The following is a 10,750-nucleotide window of genomic DNA, read 5'->3' as shown; positions in this document are numbered from 1 at the left end:
GGGTGGGGGGGGTTACAGGGATGGGGGGGATCTAGCACGTGTAAATATTGTAGGGGCCATTACTGCTGGTGTTTGGGAGGAGGGCGGTGTGGGATTGGGGAGGGTCTGGGGTGGGAACACGCAGAATCCCTGTTATAAAATGAGGCTGCACCACTGAGCTATGAATTGGGGAAGGCAGTAGCCAGAAGACTTCCATATTACAATGGACGCATTTAAAGGGAAAGTGTACACAAAGCAATCGCATGGTCACGTCACGTGGCTGATCAATTATTTATCTCCCGCCACTGATGTAATTAATGCTTCTCATTAGTCTTAATTACAATAGAGCAACTATCCCAGTCAGGAGGCTGCTATTAGGTTCAGTGGTTTTCGGATGATACTACACCTCACCCTTTACCCACCCCTGCCGTGCTTTGTAATATGGAACCGCGAAGGATGGGGATGGCGTCGTCTTCTGCTTTTTGTTTTAAAGGGAATCGTCAGCATTTAGGCATGGTGTCTCCTCCCCTCCCCCCCGCCCGCCGCCGGACCCGGTCATGCAGAACGGTGACTTGCTCGGAGGATCTCCCGCTGACCTGGGGAGGGGACATATACCTCTATCCCGTATCTCCCGCAGGTTGCATGTGCATGAACAGGAATTCCTTCCCTTTTTTTTTTTTAAAAAAACTTTATTTTTCCTTAACGTTTACAAGGGGAGGCAGACGAGAGCGAAACATTTAAGTGCTATTCCATTGGAGGCGGCTGGGCCTTGGGAGGCAATTACTTAAACGTCTTAACCGGTGCTGATTAGTCTTACTATTTTTTTAAGAGAAGGTCTTAAAGCTAAAATAGTCCTGTGAAGCCCCCCCGAAAAATGACACCGAATATCACTGATTCATTACAACGGCCAGTTTTGCTCTTCCATCGTGCCTCATAACCAACCCGGACCCCTCTTATACCTCCGTGTGTAGCCCCCCCAATCCAATTCCCTTAGAGGCTTCACCCTTAATGGGTGCAAACTCCACCTGCCTGCCCCCAAATCTGCCGTGTACCCCCTAAAGCATTCTCCCCACGTTGTTGATTTTGGCACATTGCCCCTTGTAAGATCTCTCTATATATATGTCTGTATATATTTATGCACAGGACTATATGGTTTACTGTTATATGCAAAACCCCCTTCACTACCGGAATACCCTTACGGTGACGCGTCGCACTCGGTTGGGCCTCCGCAAGTGAAGGGGTTTCTGCTCCTTCCCCACTTTCATTCGTTAACCCCGGCACTGCCGTCAGGTTAGTAACAGTGTTATGATGCTGTTTTTATTGCATTTGAACAGTTTTTTTTTTTTTCTTTAAACCCAAGTTGCTGCTTTTTTTTTTTTTTTTTTCTTTTTTCATTTTTCCATATGTTGCACTGGATGAGGGGCTTCGGTGGGATAAGGGAGCAATTAGTGTCACCCATTGTACCCGTTCCTCTCTGGCTGCAGGGCGTTAGCATTTATTACCCCAATTCCCCCCCCTCCCTCCTCCTCTCAGTAGGTCGACTTTTTTTTTTTTAATAGATATATATGAAAACTAAATTAAGTGAAAAATATGAATACATATTATATTTTTTTCTTTTTCACATATATCTTTTTCTTTTTCTTATAGATGTATGTGAAAAAGGAATAAAGTAAAAAATATATTCATATTTTTCACTTTTTTTGCTTTCGTTTTTATAGATCTATTTGAAATAAAATAAAAAATGTATTTTTTACTTTATATATATATATATATATATATAATTTTTTTTTTCCATTATATTATAAATATATATATATATATATATATATATATATATAATGAAAATTAAAATAAAAATATATATTTTTTTTCGTTCCCATAGATATACAAAAACGAAATAAAGAAAAAAAGTGAAGAAATATGAATATATATATATATATATATATATTATATATTTTTCCCATAGATATATATGAAAACAAAATAAAGAAAAAAAGTGAAATATTAATGTATTCATTTTTTTTCTTTTTCTTTCCCCTTTTTTTAAATATCTTTAATATGGCTTTCGTCCTTTCCAAAACCCTCTGTGGGTAAGGGAAACCCCATCATCTTCATCTTGCCTCCTTTCTTTATTCTGGGCGTATGGCTGACGGTGAAGGCCTGGATCCCCCCATTAGCATGCAGGGTTTCTCCGGCACGCCGTGCATACTAATGTGTCTTGCACACAGGAGGGGTGAGCGGCTGCCAGACACTCTCATTGCAGGGGCGAGAGGACAATGGAAGTAAAAAAAAAAAAAAAAAAAAAAAAAAATCACCCGATCTTCCTTCTATAGGGGGCTTTTATTTCTATACCATCAGGCCTACAGCGGGGGGGTTGTATTGTCTTAGGACAGGGGGGTGGGGGGGAAGGGGAGACCTGCAGCCAGTTTCTTACATTCCTACCTCCTTCCATGTCCCCCTTTTTTTTTTTAATTTTTTTTTTTCTTGGTCAGAAATTTCGTCAGCCCTTAGATTAAACACTACAGAGGGCAGCAAGGGCGCCGCTCCCTCGTCCTACGCCTCCATTTCAGTGCTATATGTACTTTTTTTTTTTTTTTTATATAGGTTTTTTTTTTAATTATTTAAGCCAACAGCCAAAAAAAATAATTAAAACTATGAAATAAAAAGCTGGAATGTAATAAATTGTCAACTATGAAACTGCATCTTGCTCTTTGATGATTTCATGTATGGTTAGGCTGCCAGGACGGATGGGATAAATACTGTAGGAGCAAACGACGATGGAAGACCACCACCTCATATGTATTAGGGTCCATGTGATGTTAAATGGTTTTTTTGGGGTTTTTTTTTTCTTTTGAATGCATTATAATTGTATAATCTGATTCATTAGGTTCTTTTATGGTTGAAGATGCAAATGAAATGTCATGGCCGGCCGAGCATGTGGCCTTTGGTCTTCTCAAGGAAAAGTCAACCTTTTGTTGCACGTGGTCCCATGAAAAATCAGTTGGCTTTTTATGCCTTACCGTATAATATAACCAGAGTGGGTTTGGACCTCTTGTCCTCAGAATAGGTAAGAGTTTGCCAATCGGTGGGGCCTGAGTACAAAAACAAGGCACTTTTATTCCCAGTAGTAAGATGAGCAGTGCGTATGCTCGACCGTCACTGGCAGCCACAAAGAATTATAGCGGCAGTCACATGCGCACTGCTCATCCTTTCTAATGGGATGTATGTATCCCATTCTGCCAATCGGTGGGGAACTGTCTGCTGGGACCTCCACCGATTTTTAAGTTATCACCTATCCTGTGAAGAGAGGCGATGGCATCTCTGCTGCAGACAAGCCCTTTAAGGCTGTGCTCAGTACTAGTAACTAGTGATGAGCGGGCACTACCATGCTCGGGTGCTCAGTACTAGTAACTAGTGATGAGCGGGCACTGCCATGCTCGGGTGCTCAGTACTGGTAACTAGTGATGAGCGGGCACTACCATGCTCGGGTGCTCAGTACTGGTAACTAGTGATGAGCGAGCACTACCATGCTCGGGTGCTCAGTACTGGTAACTAGTGATGAGCGGGCACTACCATGCTCGGGTGCTCAGTACTGGTAACTAGTGATGAGCAGGCACTACCATGCTCGGGTGCTCAGTACTGGTAACTAGTGATGAGCGGGCACTACCATGCTCGGGTGCTCAGTACTGGTAACTAGTGGTGAGCGGGCACTACCATGCTCGGGTGCTCTGTACTCGTATCTAGTGATGAGCGGGCACTACCATGCTCAGGTGCTCTGTACTCGTATCTAGTGATGAGCGGGCACTACCATGCTCGGGTGCTCAGTACTCGTAACTAGTGATGAGCAGGGCACTACCATGCTCGAGAGCTCAGTACTGGTAATTAGTGAGTCCCCATTGACTGCCATTGTATTTGGGTTGCGCCCATCCGAGCATCCAACTGCTCATTGCAAGTACCAAGCACCCGAGCATGATAGTGCCCCGCTCATCATTAGTTACGAGTACTGAGCACCTGAGCATGGTAGTGCCCGCTCATCATTAGTTACGAGTACAGAGCACCCGAGCATGGTAGTGCCCGCTCATCACTAGTTATAGGGTGTTGGATATTAAGGAGGCGCACACTGCAGTCCTGTTTTGTCATTTCTGCCCTCCGTTCCCAGCAGAGCGCTGGTTCACAATCCCGGCAGCTATAAGTTATGACGTACAGACTCCGCATTCTGCTAATAATCCCGGTGTTGGCAGGATCTCCGACTCATTTGTCTCATCAGTTCTTCCCGTCGTCTGCTCGATGCCGCAGCCTGGGACTAACTGCAGAGCAAATGGTTCAGAAAATGACGAGGTCAACAACTCTAATCCATTAAGGATACAAGACCGATCCATATTAGTGATTTATTTTTTTTCTTTCTTCACTAACTACTGAGATCATCCAAAAAAATCGTGCCCTTGAGAAGTCGAAGGCCACATTCAAGGCCCTTGCCGATTTTAAAATGAACTGTGGCGATGTGTTAAGGGCTTGCAAATTTTTTTTTTTTTATTTTCCTTTCTGGTTCTCGATGTTTCGTTTCAGTAATTTGCAGCACTGTCTTATTTCCATGGGTAACAATGACGTTTTAAATATTCTTTTTTGGTTCTATGAGAAAACAGTATGGGGTTATATTGGTGCAGGAGATCCCACTTTTTGTATGTTCTTGTCCTTTTTGTCCATTTCTAAATTTTAGCTTTTCTTATGACTTTGTAGTTCACTCGTGGAAGATGGCGTTGCTGGTTCCTGTCCGAAATGCTCATCCGATGGAAAAAAACGCACAATTCGGAGACGTGTAACATTGTCGCAGCCATGGTTGTGTTGGTCTTTATTTTCTACATGAGAGAGCCGCAGAGATTGAAGTATTCACGGATGAGGAACCAAAAAAATAAAACGTGAGCTTGTCAGGAGATAGAGGGTCTGAACACATGCAAGATCAATGGGGAAAAATGGGAACCAAAGGGATAAATGTGTGCGCAGCCCTCACAGGAGAGGAAATGCACATGTCTGTATAGAGGAGTGACCTGTGATTATCACTGGAGGAGGCACCAGAGAGACCAGGCTTCTCTGCAAAGTCTTAGCACTGCATTCATTATCAGTTCGCAGCTCCGGTGCTGGATAATTATCTGCTGTAAATCTGATCTATATGCAGTTGTTTTTTTAGAGAGCGGGTAACGTCTGGTCTCTCGCTCAGTGATAATGCTTTAAGGTGTTCAGGATGTTTTCTTTTTATTTGCATGCATGTCTGGAGACCTGTGGCTCCCCTAAAAATAAGTGCACCTTTGTGGAGATTATGATCATGTCAGCAAATGGTATTAGTGCGGGTGTGAGGTTGAGATTCACACCAGAGCAAATAGTAGCCCCCCCCTCACCTTCCAGTCTCTTTAGTAGGATTAACTCAAAATGACTGGGCAAACCAAGCTCGGGCAGCCGGTGGGGCCTAGCTTATCTGTGTACTTTCCCACTCTCTTCTACCTACTCTTCCCACTCTCTTCTGCCTCTCTCTTCTGCCTCTCTCTTCTGCCTCTCTCTTCTGCCTCTCTCTTCTGCCTCTCTCTTCTGCCTCTCTCTTCTGCCTCTCTCTTCTGCCTCTCTCTTCTGCCTCTCTCTTCTGCCTCTCTCTTCTGCCTCTCTCTTCTGCCTCTCTCTTCTGCCTCTCTCTTCTGCCTCTCTCTTCTGCCTCTCTCTTCTGCCTCTCTCTTCTGCCTCTCTCTTCTGCCTCTCTCTTCTGCCTCTCTCTTCTGCCTCTCTCTTCTGCCTCTCTCTTCTGCCTCTCTCTTCTGCCTCCCCGATTGGTAAGTTTGCCTTTACTAGAGGCAGAGATGGCTGAAAAACAAGTTGGTGGGCTTGGTTTGAACAGTCATTTTGTATTGACTCAATTAAGAGGGTCTTTGAACCTAAACCTTCACTGATCGGGTCTTCTGATGGGACTTAGGTCTGCACAAAGGTGCATGTTGCCTATAAGGATAAACAATGCATTGTCAAAGTATTAATGTATGCTGTTGGACACACAAGGTGCTCATAGTTGTTTTATTTTAATACTGGCACAGAATGGTGAAAATAAATATACATTAATGACATTACTGGGAAGTTTGTTACCAAAGAGGTCGGTGACCAGCTTTACAACTCTGACCGAAGCTCGTCTGGAGGTGATATTACTCCTGAAGTCATGTTATATTTTAGTGGTAGTCCCATAAACAAGTACCTTTCTCCAGAGTGCGCTAAATATCTGATTGACGGTGGTCTTATTCCTTTGTGACTGTCGTGTTACTGAGCATGTGCGACCTCTTGATAGGAGTGGTCGCACATGCTCAGTACTGTTCTGGTCTCGCAGGACTTTAGGACCTTTTTTTTTTAATCCCGCTTATCGGCATTGGGATCCCCAGAAAATGTAAATTTAGATTTCTGGTGGATAAGGTAATAGTTATGGGACAACTTCCAACAATTTTGTGCCCGTATTAAATTTATCACTCATGGGGTGAGTGATGTGCTGGAACGTCATATTGGCGGTTTCATCCAGCTTTGCTCAGAGGTCCATACCTTGTGTGCTCGTACAGTTATGGTCCTTCATCCCGAGCCTGGATATTTTAGCCGTGTGTGATGGAGTTGTTGCATTTTAACCTTTTAGAAGGGTTATTCTTTGGACCAGGGAGGAATCCCTGACCGCAGGAGTCCCTACTGATCCCAAGAGCAAGTCTGTAGAGCCCCATCAAATGGAGTTATGGTTGAGCATGCGCCCTCCACTCCATTGTCTGTAGAGGTTCACATACTCTACCTCTGATCCATATAGATGAGGCGCTATAGAGCCCCCCCCCCCCCCTCATGGGATCATGAAGGTCCTAATGTGTAGACCCTTAATCAACGTGTCACTTGGTCTATGCATAGGTGACTATTTTTAATTGTATGGTAATTGTGAGATCTGCAATTTCCAGGAATCGAAATGTAAGACATGGAATTCATTCAATAAAGAGGGCCTTATAAAAAGGACTGTACCTACTAAAAGCCTAAAATTAGTTGACTTGATCAAGTACCTAGTGATTTAAAGATGAGTAATTTGATTGGTTCTGCCCTGGTCCGGCTGTCCCGTTCTCCATGGTGGCTGGTCTTCACGTCTGTGCTCGGCAGCCTAGATGCATCTGGCGGTTGTTGGGCCCCACAGACGGTTGTCATATTTGGGCCTTATGTATGGTCGGTGGGTTTGGTAAGCTCAAGAGATGCTGAGGATGCCAAGCACAGAATTGAAGACCATCTGCCACCGGGGATTGGACTTGAAGGCCGGATCAGGAAAGCAGGAATCAACCTTCTTCGACAGGAGTGTGAACGAGTCCTCAATATCCAGCCTTTATCTGTGTATCAAAGATGTCACATCGAGGTCCAGCTTTTGGCCAGTCTTACGGCTTTACATTTCCTCAAGGTTTTTTTTATATTAACCTTCTGCCACCATTCCGGTTACCCTCCGACCTCTTCTTGGCCATCGCTGAAGCCGGTGTTGACCAGGACAGCCGGTTGGCTTTGTAAGGCGATCGTCATAAAGTCTAAAACTCACTGCAATGTTTCGTACCCTACCTGCCAGGTGGCTTAGACCACTGCTCGGCTGTGGTGGTCAGCACTGGTTTCAACCGTGGCCTCGTAGACAAATGGGACTTCGTGGCAAATAAACCTTTTTGGGAAATGTTGCGTTACTTGAGCTGAAGAAGCTGTCCATAATTCTGTATTTTTGTTTCTGCTTTTGTAATTAACTTGACTTGTGCCAATTACTTTTCTATCCTGATATTGTATCTTTGTTTGCTTAAGGGGGCATTTGTCTACCATAGATATTACTTTAGGGGTGTGGAAAAGTACCCACAAAGGCCACACACGATTGAGGGTATAAAGAGGTTTTAGACTTAAAGTGCATCTCGTAAAACCTCTTTCATTGATCAGTCTGTTGCAGTATTGTTGATATTGTTACACTTGGTTGTCCGCGTATTCTCCGGCTCGAGCAGTCATTGGGCATTGAGAGGTGCAACTGTCCCATGAGTGGTAATTTTGCCAAGGTGGCCGTAGAACATCCATCCAGGGTCCGGATAACTAGAATAGATCTCGCGTGGCCTTGGCTGGATGTTGTACTGAGGCTGCTCTCCATCCCCGGTGTTGAGTGTGCCTGGACAACCTCCTTTGATGCAACGAAGCGCTGGGTTTGCCATGGCCAGATGAAGAAGGCCACTGTATCAGTCCTGTAATTGGAGGTCTCATGGTGCCACTATCTTCTACCAGCCCATGAGTCTTACCACCACCAGTGTCTGCCTCAGCCACTTGGATCGATCGCAACGAAAGAGATGACAGTCTGAAGATCAGAAGTGACTGTTCCAAGAGGAAGTGGCTGCAAATGGGACGTTTTACGATCAGTAGGACTATCATCCAATCTTTCTAAATGTGGTAGTAAAAGTTTGCGAAGAAAAGCATCATCAAATATTATTTCTCCATGGAAATTCTTCTTATGGAAAGTTCTGAGCCTTTGCGTTAAAAACCCCCGGACACAATGTTATTGTAGATGCTACGTCCCAAAAGCTCAGAAATGAGAACTGGAAGATCCTTGCCAGCTTTGTCGTCTTTTGGTGGCTTTATTCTGGTGATACAATGGCACACCTAGAGCAAGAAGCCTCGTAAACGGTATTCACTTTACTGCAAGAGATTCGGTACACATTGCCTCCCTCCTTACTTCCGTTATTCCCTTTTTAGTAGTTTCTGGGTAATGCTTTCATTTAAGGAACCCAAAATACACTGATATAATGAAATAAAATGAACCAAAATCCTTTAGTGTGAAGTCTACAGCGATGACTTCAGATTGATCTGTAAGCGTATGGTAGCACTATGCATCTCAATGTGACCGCTGATGGCTTATTTCCAATTGTTCCTATCAATGAAAAATGATTTGTCATCTTTTAATTTTTTTTTTGTTTTTTTTTTTGGTTCAGAACATTTTTCTTATAACATATTCTGTGCTAAATGCAAAGTACCCACAAATAAAGAGGTTAAAAAGATGCAAAGGTGTTGTGCTTTTATTACATCTTTTATGTATTCAGTCTGTATAAACAATTTATTTGGTAAAAGAATAAATACAAGTGCATCTCAATAAATTACAATATAAAAGTTTATTTCGGTTATTCAGTATAGAAAAGGAAACTCTTATCTTGAGTCATTACACACAGAGGGATCTATTCCTATATATATATATATAATATATTATATATTATAATAGATCCCTCTGTGTGTAATGATTCTATATAATATATATAGCAATAGATCCCTCTGTGTGTAATGATTCTATATAATATATATAGCAATAGATCCCTCTGTGTGTAATGATTCTATATAATATATATATAGCAATAGATCCCTCTGTGTGTAATGATTCTATGTAATATATATAGCAATAGATCCCTCTGTGTGTAATGATTCTATATAATATATATAGCAATAGATCCCTCTGTGTGTAATGATTCTATATAATATATATAGCAATAGATCCCTCTGTGTGTAATGATTCTATGTAATATATATAGCAATAGATCCCTCTGTGTGTAATGATTCTATATAATATATATATAGCAATTGATCCCTCTGTGTGTAATGATTCTATATAATATATATAGCAATAGATCCCTCTGTGTGTAATGATTCTATATAATATATATAGCAATAGATCCCTCTGTGTGTAATGATTCTATATAATATATATAGCAATAGATCCCTCTGTGTGTAATGATTCTATATAATATATATAGCAATAGATCCCTCTGTGTGTAATGATTCTATATAATATATATAGCAATAGATCCCTCTGTGTGTAATGATTCTATATAATATATATAGCAATAGATCCCTCTGTGTGTAATGATTCTATATAATATATATAGCAATAGATCCCTCTGTGTGTAATGATTCTATATAATATATATAGCAATAGATCCCTCTGTGTGTAATGATTCTATATAATATATATAGCAATAGATCCCTCTGTGTGTAATGATTCTATATAATATATATAGCAATAGATCCCTCTGTGTGTAATGATTCTATATAATATATATAGCAATAGATCCCTCTGTGTGTAATAACTATATCCCTCTGTGTGTAATGACTCTATATAATATATAGGAATAGATCCCTCTGTGTGTAATGATTCTATATAATATATATATAGCAATTGATCCCTCTGTGTGTAATGATTCTATATAATATATATAGCAATAGATCCCTCTGTGTGTAATGATTCTATATAATATATATAGCAATAGATCCCTCTGTGTGTAATGATTCTATATAATATATATAGCAATAGATCCCTCTGTGTGTAATGATTCTATATAATATATATAGCAATAGATCCCTCTGTGTGTAATGATTCTATATAATATATATAGCAATAGATCCCTCTGTGTGTAATGATTCTATATAATATATATAGCAATAGATCCCTCTGTGTGTAATGATTCTATATAATATATATAGCAATAGATCCCTCTGTGTGTAATGATTCTATATAATATATATAGCAATAGATCCCTCTGTGTAATGATTCTATATAATATATATAGCAATAGATCCCTCTGTGTGTAATGATTCTATATAATATATATAGCAATAGATCCCTCTGTGTGTAATGATTCTATATAATATATATAGCAATAGATCCCTCTGTGTGTAATAACTATATCCCTCTGTGTGTAATGACTCTATATAATATATAGGAATAGATCCCTCTGTG

General features: G+C 41.2%; 1 long non-coding RNA gene across 1 annotated transcript; it reads left to right on the top strand.

Moving 5' to 3' along the window:
- Positions 1 to 2,383: 2,383 nt before the first annotated feature.
- Positions 2,384 to 9,023, top strand: LOC142310686 (uncharacterized). The gene is made up of 2 exons (XR_012754207.1): positions 2,384 to 3,046; positions 4,717 to 9,023. It is a non-coding gene; the product is annotated as an uncharacterized LOC142310686 (long non-coding RNA).
- Positions 9,024 to 10,750: the final 1,727 nt, after the last annotated feature.

The sequence above is a fragment of the Anomaloglossus baeobatrachus genome, chromosome 5 (assembly GCF_048569485.1).
Source record: "Anomaloglossus baeobatrachus isolate aAnoBae1 chromosome 5, aAnoBae1.hap1, whole genome shotgun sequence".
In the NCBI taxonomy this organism is placed as follows: Eukaryota; Metazoa; Chordata; class Amphibia; order Anura; family Aromobatidae; genus Anomaloglossus; species Anomaloglossus baeobatrachus.
Note: the sequence above shows the minus strand (reverse complement) of the source record. Positions and strands in the feature narration are given on the sequence as shown.